This window comes from Carcharodon carcharias, chromosome 3, assembly GCF_017639515.1.
Source record: "Carcharodon carcharias isolate sCarCar2 chromosome 3, sCarCar2.pri, whole genome shotgun sequence".
NCBI classification, from domain to species: Eukaryota; Metazoa; Chordata; class Chondrichthyes; order Lamniformes; family Lamnidae; genus Carcharodon; species Carcharodon carcharias.
This window is the reverse complement of record NC_054469.1, coordinates 44,071,348-44,083,431: the sequence shown is the minus strand read 5'-3', so window position 1 is coordinate 44,083,431 and position 12,084 is coordinate 44,071,348.

Genomic DNA, 12,084 nt, shown 5'->3' with positions numbered 1-12,084 from the left:
TCGAGTTTATTTTTATTCATTGAACTTATACTCCACCAGTTGTGGATTTGAACCCCTGTCCCAGAACATTAGTCCAAATCTCTGGATTACTAGTCCAATGGCATGAGCGCCACAACAGCATCTGTCCCCAAATGATCGGGAATGCTCAAAACCACCAGCAGCCGTACAATCGCTAGCGAAAGTATCTCCTTAGGGAAGAGAAGGGAACTTCTTCCAAATTTATTTAGCACTTCAGGGTGTCTCAAAGAATTCCATAGCCAATTGAGTACTTGTGCATTGAAAGAAACAAATTCTTGCATTTATATAGCACCTTTCATGATCTCAGGACCTCAAACCACTTTACAGACAATGAAGTAATTTTGTGGTCACTGTTGTGATGTAGGGAAATGTGGCCCCAAAAGACATGATGACAAAATGGGAAGAATAACTGTATGGAATATTCCAGCCCAGGAATTTATTTTCTCTTTTTTTTGTAACTTCTTGTTTTTTCCCCCCTTTTATTGGAAGCAACAGGAATATTGATAAAATTGAAAGCAGGTGTGGAAGGAGTGAATCTACAGTTTGAACAATAGCACAATGGTTAGAAGCATGAACTGAACAAGCACAATGCTTGCTCAGTTAGGGTATATGGAAATGATTGGGTAAAAATTGTGCCTATAATGAGGTAATGAGGTGTTATGAAACCTTTGCTTGTAACCTGCTACTCCTGCAAGGGCTTCCTTAGCCATTGAAAATCCAGTAAATGAAGACATTGCGATTGAAGTTCTTAACCTCCAATGTCTTGTGCAGAATTCCCAGCCTTAAGTGGGTTTTAAATATCAGTCATGTTCATACAGTCAATGAGGGCCCTCTTAAATAAGAACAGAAAATGCTGGGAATACTCAGCAGGACTGGCAGCATCTGCGGAGAAAGAAACTGAGTTAACATTTCAGATTGTTGATCTTTCATCAACTCTCTGACAAGGACACCATTTTTCTTTCCAACTTTAATTATTTTTGGCCTGAGATTTGGGGACATCTTCGAGAGTTGCTCTTCTTGGGATTTCATCAAACAAAGCATGTAAAGGAGATATGGACTGCTCAAATCCTGCATATTACCAGCAGCTTACCTGCAGCTGTGAGTTGAATGAGCCCTCATATAGCCGCAAAATCCTGCAAATTCAGTGGCAGGATAGGTGCTCCAATATCAGTGCCCTTTCTCAGGCCAACATCCCCAGTATCGAGGCACTGGTTATGGTTAATTAGCTATGTTGGGCAGGCTACATCGTCCACATGCCTGACACAAGGTTCCCAAAACAAGCTCTCTACTCTGTGCTTTATCACAGCAAGTGGTTACCAGGAGGGCAGAGGAAATGTTTCAGGGACGTCCTCAATGCCTCCCTGAAAAAATGCAACATCCCACCGATACATGGGAATCTCTTGCTGGAGCTACCCATACTGGAGAAGAAGCATCCTCAAAGGCAACTACCATTTCGAATGTCTCCGACAGGCCGAGTTGGAGCAAACAATGGAAGGAGCGTGCCAAAATCCGAGCATCCCACCCACCCGCCTCATCAAACACTACCTGCCCCATCTGTGGCAGAATGTGCGGATCCAGCATTGGACTTTTTGGTCACCTCAGGACCCACAACCCCAGGGTGCAAGAAATCCATCCTCAGTCCCAAGGGAGTAACTCAGAGGAAGGTGACTAGGAAGTAAGCATCGCTTTGAGAGTCAGAAGCTTGTGACCTCATGCCTCAACCGAGGGCTGCTGTGCTGTCTCTTTTGGATGACATATCAAACCAAAGCCCCGTTTGCTTGTTCAGGTATATACACAAGATCCCATGGAAGCTGCTAAAGATGAGCAGAGAGTTGTCCTATTGTCTTGACCAACAGCTCTCTTTCAACCAATGCTGCCAAAAGGCATAAAAATAGAAAATGTTAGCAATACTCAGCAGGTCTGGCAGCATCTGTGGAGGGAGAAACACAATTCAGGCCAAAGAGCTTTCTTCAATTCTGAAGGAAGGTAGACCTGAAATGTTAACTCTGTTTCTCTCTCCACAGATGCTGCCAGACCTGCTGAGTATTTCCAGCATTTTCTGTTTGATTTATTTCAGATTTCCAGCATCTGCATTGTTTTGCTTTTGTACTACTAAAAGAGAGACTTCTTAAAGGCAATCAGGAATGGGCAATAAATGCTAGTCTTGCCAGTGACACCCAAATCCCACAACTGAATAAAAGAGAAGACTCGAAGTTTGTGGGACATTGCTGTTATGTCTTGTGATTCCCAGCAACATGAAATAATCACACATTTAGGCATCATACTGGAGCTTTCATTGACTGTATTTCTCGTAGCTCTCCATAAGGGTGCGAGAATGATACATTATTAGTTTGATGCACAGACTGTCGTGCAGAGTGACTGATGTGGCTTCCTAGATACTTATGTATATGTGCACATAGCAATGTAGTTCCTAAATTGTCTCAAACAATATAGCATCCGTTCTTCTTTAAATAAAATGCCTCATTATGTCAATATAACTTTTCCCAAACATTAATATTTTTGTGTCTGAACTACAGAAACATAACAATCAACTTTTAAAATTAAACTGAATACCTTAAGAGTCCTTTATAACTTGAGTTATTTTTTCAAAAACCATTATTCACAGTATTGCTTAGGTGGTGGTAGGATGTTGTGCCTTCATCTCATGGATTTTGTATTCATTGTTATCAGTGGTTAGTTGGTATATCTGGTCTCAGCTTAGAGCTTTGGTTATGACTGCTATTGGTTTTCCGTCTTGTACCAGGGCTGTTCCCAGGCATTTTGTAGAAGCTTCTTATTTTTAGGCAGTGCTTCAGGATAGAGGATGATTTGCTTCCACTCAGGTTCTGAGGTGGCTGATAAACCCAATGTGCAATCTGCAGACTTTGCCACATGCGGGGTGCTTGAAAGTTTGGGTAGATGGGTTGTTTGGAGGTTTGTTTGTTCCCTCCAATGCCTCAATCTCATCGTTACACGTTCCTGACAAAGTCTCTCAATGTGTTCGGTGCCTTCCTGAAGGAAACTTCTCCATTTTGAATGGTCACAAGCCAGCATCTTCCATGAGTCAACAGGTATGGTTGACCTCTTCAGGGATGTTCTGAGGACATCCCTGAAATGTTTTCGCTAACCTCCTGGGCATCTCCTGCTGCAACCAAGTTCCCACTACTTGCAAAGTGACAGGTTTCTTTCTGCTGTAATACTTGCCTCTTTGCATTGTCTCTTTGAGTTTGCTGAAGATCCTCTGATGTGGCACTCACCATTGATACTCACTCAACATCTTCTCTCATCAGCTCTAGTAGGTTTGCTGTGTGTCCTTATGTGTGAATGAAAGAACTCATGTACCAGGTCAAGGCAAGGAAGCTTCTCAGCTTTTTCTTGTCTCTTGGAGTTTCGATTTCAGAAATAGCTGTGACTCTTTCAGGACTCGGCATGACTTCATACCATTCTGAAGAACTTCACAATGCATTTGTCTGCATTTAGCTTGATCCCAGCTTTCTTGGTTCTCTTCATGGCTTCATGTAGATGGTAGTCATAATTATTTTCATCTACACCATAGATCTGGAAGTCATCGGTTATGCTGACTGCTCCTTCACTCGGTATATCTCTCATCCACTTTCTGCTGGAACACATCCTGGCTCATTTTAAAGCTAAAAGGCAGACACAGGAATCTGTACCTTCAAAAGGGTGTATTGAATGTTGTCAACAGTGGAGATTCCTCAATAACATTCACATCCCAGTGGCCATTTCTGGCATCAAGCTTGCTGAAAACCTTTGGTGCTGCCAGTGCTAATGTTATCTCATCCAGTGTTGGAATTGGGTGCTGATCCCTTGATTCAGATCTTTGGAATCGAGGCAAATTCTTAGCCGTCCAATTGGCTTCTCTCTCACTACGCTGGAATTTACCCAATCTGTAGGCTCTGTGAGTGTCACAATCATCTTCTTTTCTTCCACCTCTTGGAGCTCTCTTTCAAACTTTTCTTCTAGTTCTATTGGTACTTTATGGAGGAATTGGATTACGAGTTTCATTGCTGGGTTACTAGTGATGTGATACTCAAAATCTTCAAAGCAACCAACCGCCTCATCAAAACACTCCAGATACATTCGTACCAGATCTTTCTTGCTTCTGATTGGATGGTGCTTTTCAATGGGTGTCCTCAGTGTGACACCCTTCATCTCTTGGTTTACTGAGATCAACTGCAGCCCTTCACAACTGTTCAACCCCTGGATAGCAGGAGCATCTGTTTCAGTGATGTAGAAAATACGGTTAAAGTCTTTTCCTTTGTGTCTCTCCGATTTGGGTTGTTCCCAGCTGCTGAATCCCTGGCTGGAATTGTCCGCTCCCATTGGCAGCGGGCATCATGAGGGTGGGGGGAGAATTCAATGGGAGGGGCATAAATCGGTTTCATGCCGGTGTGAAATCACAGCGGGACTGTCTGATGGTGTTCTTCATGGTGGGTCGCGAATCCTGCTGGAGACCGGCATGAACCCGATTTGCATTCCGTTAATGGGATGCAAAGGAAGGCCTGACTGGAATTTTCCCTCAAAGCCCGATTTGCCGTTACAGTGGCGGGAAAACACACCGGCCCAGAACACGTCTGGAAAAGCGTGATTTGCAGAAGTCCGGACTCACCATTACAGCTTTTCTCAGATTGCAGATATCTGAGGAGAAGAAGATGCTGGAGACCTACAGCCACTGGATCCTGGGGGAACACATGCATCTCATGGGCATGGCTTCACCATAAGTTAGCTCATGGGAGGTGGGAAGTCTCCATGCAGCAGCTTCAATGTCTGAGACTTTGGACCTTCATGGGTTTCACCATGGGCTTGCATCATCTTCCATGGGCTCCGTTCATGCTTAGTGACTGCCTTGGAACTGTACGGCCATGCGCTGGTATGGATGATCAGTGAAGGAGGAGGGGTGTGGGGAAAGAGGAAGGTGTAGGTGTTCATCCTCTTCCTGCACTGGATGGCTGACCTCCTCTATGCTCCGATGGCACTGACTGCTGCTGCCACCGCCTCTCAGGCCAGATTGGTGACTCTGGTAAACTTCCTGCAGACAGTTGAGGACATCATGGCGTCCTTCCACTGCGTCCAGCAGGCACTTCAAAGAGGCGTCACTAAATTTTGGGGGCTGCAGTCACCTTTGCTTTCGGGGCCATCTGGGGCCTGGAACAGTCCTGGTCTGTAGACATGAAATAGGCTGTGCTCTGGAGCGCTTTAAATATGGCGCCTGGAGTGAGGAAGCACTGAGGTCACGGTGTGGGGTAGGCAAATATGAGCCCACCCACCAGCAATCCGGTGTGTTTCCCATGAAGGCATTATTAATGAGGTGGGAAGGGGAAGATATGGAGTGAAAATACATCATTGCAGCTGGTGGGTAAAACATCTTTTCTCGCACCCACGACTGCACTTAGTGCAAATCGGGGAACAACTCAGCCCTCAGTACCATGACGTTGCTTGGTTTCACAGCATCTCCCTTTGGGTGTTCATTTTCTTTCAAATCGTCAGGATAGATCATCTGGTGTAGTCTGATGGATTATATTACACTGTGCTCCAGTATCAAGCTTTAGCTTCAGATTCATGGTCGTGGGCAAGTTGACTGCTGTATTTGCCGATATAACAGCACTTCAGCAGATATTCATTGTGAGGTGATTTGGAACAACCTAGGGATGTGAAAGGTGCTATAAACAAGCAACTTCATTCTTAATGAGGTACGGCAGCAGCTTAACATAACACTGGTATCCAAGTAAGCTTAAAAATATTTGAAACACTGTTTAGCTCTTGTGAGTTCACTAATGATACACTGCTGACAGTATTACACAATATTAACTGTGCAATTAAGGAGGACAGTTTCTCACATGTATAAATATGTCTTAGCCAATGAAGCTAGTGATGACTCATTTTTATTACGAATTTAGGGGACAATGATTCTCTGTATGATTGCTAGCAGGTACCTGCACTGGCCATTAATCCCATTTTTGTGTAATTTAGCTGGTCTAATGTGCAATTCCCAGTAAAATTGTGAAATTGAAGTATAAGTTATATGAACCACTGGAGGAAACTATTAAAATGTGTGAATCGAGACAAGCTTGAGATGTGTAAAACCAACCAATACCAGGTTTGACGTTTAGTGCATTGGGAAACTGAATCCTACATATTTCTCAGCATTAATACAAATGTTCAGTTACTAAAAGCATCATTACTCTTTTTATAGTTAGACTTTAATTGCACAAATCAAATTGCTTATTTAATCAAGTCATGCTGATTTCCAACTAAAAGACAGTGAGGGAGAAAGTAGCTGACTGCCAAAAACAAATGTGGGGATCACGGTTCTACAAATAACTCATGCCTGTTTATGGCGTCGCAAGTAGCATGCTCTGAAGTGAGCATGCCCTTCAATGGCTGACTGCATCAGCAAAGGGTTTCCATATCATAAGTGGTTCATGCCAATTAAAGGCAGCCTGTACTTCTTAAAATGGGAGGGGGTGTATTGTGGCTCCAAGAAATGGTGGGAGTATTTTTTTTGTGAAAAGCAAACTGGGATGTGATACTTTGGCTGAACATGCAAGAAAGCAAGCAGCAAGGTTTACAGACAATGCATGGAGGTCTTGGTGGAAGAGATAAAAAGAAGGGGAGATGTCCTAATAGCTCCAGGGGTCAGAAGACACACGCACAGGAGGCATTGGAAAGAAATAATGAGGAGGGTCAATGCCAGGAGTGTTACTCAAAGAACATACATGTAGTGCAGGAAGAAGTTTAACAATCTGACATGAGTTGTTAAGGTGAGTGAGTTCATACTGAAGTGGCATATCCTACTAACTGGACCAATAGCCTCATCCACTGCTCAGTATCTCTATACCTCCACAGAAATGTCATGAAAATATAATAATTTTCATAATATTATTGTGATTTATTGTAAAGGTAGGTTAATAGTGGGGTTTGGATTAGTTTCTCTGTGTGGCTAGTCTGGAGCTTTTGAGTTATCAAAAGAGAAGCTAGGTTTGAAATGCTAAATACACAAACTCGGCTAAAGCTTTAGGATGTGAGGTGTGAGGAACATTTGCATTTTTAGATAAACCAGAGTAGTTTGAATTTCAAAGAGATGATGGGATGTTACACCTAGCCATAAGAAGTTAAGTCAGTGTGTTTATTTTTCCCAAAGATTACTTATAATATGAGTACTATGAAAGATTTATTTTATGGAGAAAGTAAAGTTGCAAAGACATATTGGGACAATGGAATTTACATTAAAAAGAGAGAAACATGTAAAAAGGAGATGAGGTTATGTGTAAGTAGGAAGGATCTAAGATCTAACAAGTGTGAAAAGCCTTCAGCTTCTAGGCATCAAGCTGCTGTCTACAGGAACTGAAGCTAAGAAAACTCATTGTGAATATCCCTGCCCAGGGTATTGTGTGCTTTGCCTGGGTCTGTTGAAATCAGTTCTGTTGAAGGGTCATGAGGACTCGAAACGTCAACTCTTTTCTTCTCCGCCGATGCTGCCAGACCTGCTGAGTTTTTCCAGGTAATTCTGTTTTTGTTTCTGTTGAAATCTATCTTGTTTTACTGTTGCCTTAACAGAGATGTAACTGGAAGTCAAATTAATTAGGGGAGTTAGGAATTATTATAGTAGTGATTTGTAGGCCTATGTATACACTTAAAATCTTTTCTTCTATCAATAAATGTTTAATTTAGTTTTGTAAAAAACATCTAAGACTCGGTGGTCTTATTACTAGTGAATTCAAGGTATGTGTCTTGAAATAAAACTACAAATTGCAAAACAGTTGTGGCAGCTATTTCAAGTTTCCCTCCAGCATTTACATCTGCTGTGCCTTAACAATCAAACTGCCAGCAATCTGGCCTTTTAATCTCACACTCATAGCCCTGGCTCAGAGACTGACACTGTGTGTATTGCAGAGGTGAGGATAGAGGAGGGACCTGCATGTGATGAGATGTCAGGCATATGTACACGAGAACCAAGGTAGGGGGAAAGGATAGAGCAAGTGTCAGTTCGCAGTGAGACAAGATCATACACTAGTTCAGAGGACTTAAAAGGGTTTTGATGGGCCAGCCTTCAGAAGAAAATGGAACTGGTGATCACCTCCATCAGGGGTCACCATGGTACTGTGTCTAATGGCTGATGTTTAGCTTCCATTGCAGAATGAACAGCTTCTATCAAAGGACTGAATGCTCCAGTGGAAGCCCAGATCATTTCCTTGCAGGTTCAAAATGCTGTCATTTATGGCTCTAGGTATCAGTGTTCAAAGAGGAAATCACAATGTCCATCAATCTGTTCTTCAACACAGCACCAGAACACATATCTGTTCTTCTCTGTCAGGATGACAGAATTCTGCTCCCACCCCTGAGAAATTAGAAGGAACATTGATGTGGACTCCCTCTTTGTTCATGAAAATGGTCAAGATGACATGAGATGTATGCAAGATAATGTTTGTGTTGTCAGTGGCACCTTGCACCAAGGAGAATCATCCCCTTGTGGTCACTCTGGTGCTTGCCTCTGGCAACAGGGGGAAAAGTGCCCCAAATCATTGGATTTTCATTCTTTTTCATCTATTTACAGGATCTGCTGACCCTGTAAAGAGTATTGAGGCAGCCACTAAGACTGCCGGGTGCCAACTGGGTTGGTTAAAAAGCCCAATTATAATAAAAACAATTAAACAAAAAGCAGCCCTCGCCTCTCACATCCCCTCACCACCCCCCCACATATTCCACATGACCCATTTATGCCAACATGCCACCTCATGCCTCCCACCTACCCCATGAACCCTCATACCATCCATAGCAACCTACAACTCCCCACCCAGCCCCCTTCATCAATCAAACTGTGAACTTTCAGTCCCCCACACCACCCCCCGCACTGTGATAATGTTTTTAATGCGCAGCTGCCTCTGTGAACCATGGATATGCACAGCATCACCCGCCTCTGCTTTCCATCCCCCTCCGCCCTCCTCCCCACCCGCCCCCCCCCACCCCCCCACACCCTCCCCCGACCCTGTCCCCAGCAAAAATGGTAGGTGCTGGCATTCAGGGGTGAGAGTTCCAGGATCGGGGCTCCAGTGCCATTTTGGCTAAGGCACGGAGCTCTTCAGGCTTTATGAAAATTCAGGCTATAGTCTCAGTGACTTCCCTCATAAGGCTTAAAAAGCAGAAGCTACACAACCTCAATAGTTCATGCAACTGTCGCTCTGAATAGCAGGCATATTCAACATTAGGAGCCATCACAGCTGATCATGAAATACTCACTTTACAGCACTGCTCAAAATAACAGTTAAGAGTGGGAATACTGGCCATTTTTTTTCTCCTTCTTTAGCCCAGGCAGAATAGAGCCATCAAGAAAATATGTCCCATATATGTCCTTCCTGATATCAACTAATGAAGCAGAAATTAAATCTGGGACCTGTAACCTTGATGGCGTGGTGCCACCAGCAATTATATCCTGTGGGGAGGTACCTACATCATATAGGTGTGCAATTTGCAAATTTGAATTTAAGGCGACTTGAAAAAATAGAACTTAGATTGCAGCTCTCCCTAGTTGTGATTAACAATGAGCGTTCAACACTTAGGTTCATTGTTAAATCATGATGAATAAATAAGATCACCATTTGCCTCATCACACTAACTTTAAAACCTGTCTGGCTGACATACAGAAGAAATCAAAATCAACTGCAAACAATCTTGGGCTGGTCCTGCTGGCTTCAGTGTCAGACTGTTCCTAATCCCTTCACTAATGATATTCACCCTAATTGCTGTAAGACTTCCCGAATAACAGGGCCACGAGCTTAACGAGCAAAGCAATTTTCTGTTCCAGGATCCAATTTGTATCTGTTGCTGATGTTAGCATTTAAACTCTGAAGGCATTCAGCCTGTCCTTTAAACTGTGCTCTGCTGCGAGGGGAGGTGGGGCAGACACAGAGCAAGCTGAGAAATAGGCTGGAAGGCCAATGCATTAGTTTGCCCCAGGATGAGGGGGCCTCGTTGAATGAACAGTGCTTTATTTTTCTCTTTAACCTGCCGCACCATCGCGCAGATCATCCCCACAGTCCTGTTCTGCTCCATGATCATTAATTAAATGGTAGAAAGCTGGCTTCATTGAGTAGATCTGTGAGGCATTGTTGAGAAGGTTCAATCCACCGGCACCTCATTTAACTTTTAGTCATTGCATATTGCAGTCTGTGCTTTGAACTCTGAACTGTTTCTGCTTGACTGCCTTTCTGCTGACAATGATCATGGTAGCAGTTCGGATAATGTCATAAATCATACCCTGACTACTGTAATGCACTAGCAATGAAACATTACATTCTAAAGAAAGAACGTGTCTTTCTATGGGGATTTTCACATCCCAGAATGTCCCAAAATGCTTTGTGGTCAGTGAAGACTTTTGTAGTGTAGTGGGGAATGGGAGTGGTGTTTTAGCCTGCGTGGGGTCGAGGGTGGGGGGAAGGCACAGGTGTTAGTGTGTGCAGGGAGCGGAGGGGTCAAAAATGGAAAAAACATCAGCACGTCAGAAGTCCGACATGACCCTGCTCACCTCTAGATTTAACCTTTGCTCATTTTTACGTGTGTGCACTGCTACAGCATAAATTTCTCAAGATCTCAGCAACTTGCCATATTCAACCAGGTGAGAACACAATGGGGATTGATGGGACTGTGAAGTTGGCAGGCTGGAAAACCTTCAAATACAGAACTAGGACAGTCATCTCCTAAGTGAAAGGCTTTTACTCACAGCACTTGTTCGGAGAATGTGCTTTCACTGATTTGGAGGTGATTTCCAACACTGCAGAGTTCCTTTCTGATCCCTGGCCTATTCTGACTTTGATCTGCACTTCCTAGCTGTCAGCCTTCACTGTGGCATGGGAGCCACTTCTGTAGCTCTACCTTGGACCTCATGATGAGGAACAAGAGGAGCAGCACTAGCAACACCAGAAGCACCAGCAGGATCAGCAGTTGCTCAGCCACATGTTACTCCACCTGACAGGGGATGAAGACAGAGGTCGAGGTCAAAGGAAACAATACCCACCCCGACACCCCCATATAAAACAGGACATGCATACAGAGGATCAGCTCTCTGGACATGATGAAGCAACAATGTCAGTAATGGACTCATACAGGCAGAATTCATCTGACACATCACACAGTGTCACCCAGCACCCAGCACCCACCTGCCTCACCACCAACCCCCACCATGCAGTCAATCCTCCAATCTCAATGAAGCCTTTTGCTTATCTTCAACTTTGTTTATATTATTTTCCTCAAAGCTGATGGCCACTCTGAAGGTGAGAGGCAAAAATGGAGATGACTGGACATGGGAGACTTGAAATAAAATTTATAGTTCGTAATCCTCAATAAAATTGTCACCATGACAGAATTGTAAACATGCAAATGATTCCCATTGTGAAAGTACTTCCGCTTCCTATCACCATGCTTTTAGCAGGGCTAGGGGCAGGCTGTTCATTTCCCTGCTTTGATAACTGAGATATGCCCATGTGATAAAAGGGGCAGTAGCAGCATGAATACACATTGATTAAGGGATGGGAAACAAAAAGGTGTGATGAGTGGTTGTTATTTGGACTGGAGGGGAGTATAAGTGGGGTCATAGTCATAGAGTCATGGAGGTCTACAGCACAGAAAAAAGCCCTTTGGCCCTTTGAGAATGCACCAGTCAAACAAGTGCCTAACTATTCTAATTTCAATTTTCCAGCACTCAGCCCAGGGCCTTGTATGCCATGGCACCATAAGTTCACACCCAAATTCTTATTAAATGTTATGAGGGTTTCTGCCTCTACCACTCTATCAGGCAGTGAGTTCCAGATTCCCATCATCCTCTGGGTGAAAAAATTCTTCCTCATATCCCCTGTAAATCTCCTTCCCCTTACCTTAAATCTATACCCCCTGGTAATTGATCCCTCCACCAAGGGGAAAAGTTCCTTCCTGTCTACCCTATCTATGCCCCTCATAATTTTATACACCTCATTAATGCCCCACCTCAATCTCCTCTGCTCCAGGTAAAATAAACCCCAGTCTATCCAATCTCTCCTCATAACTAAAACTTCT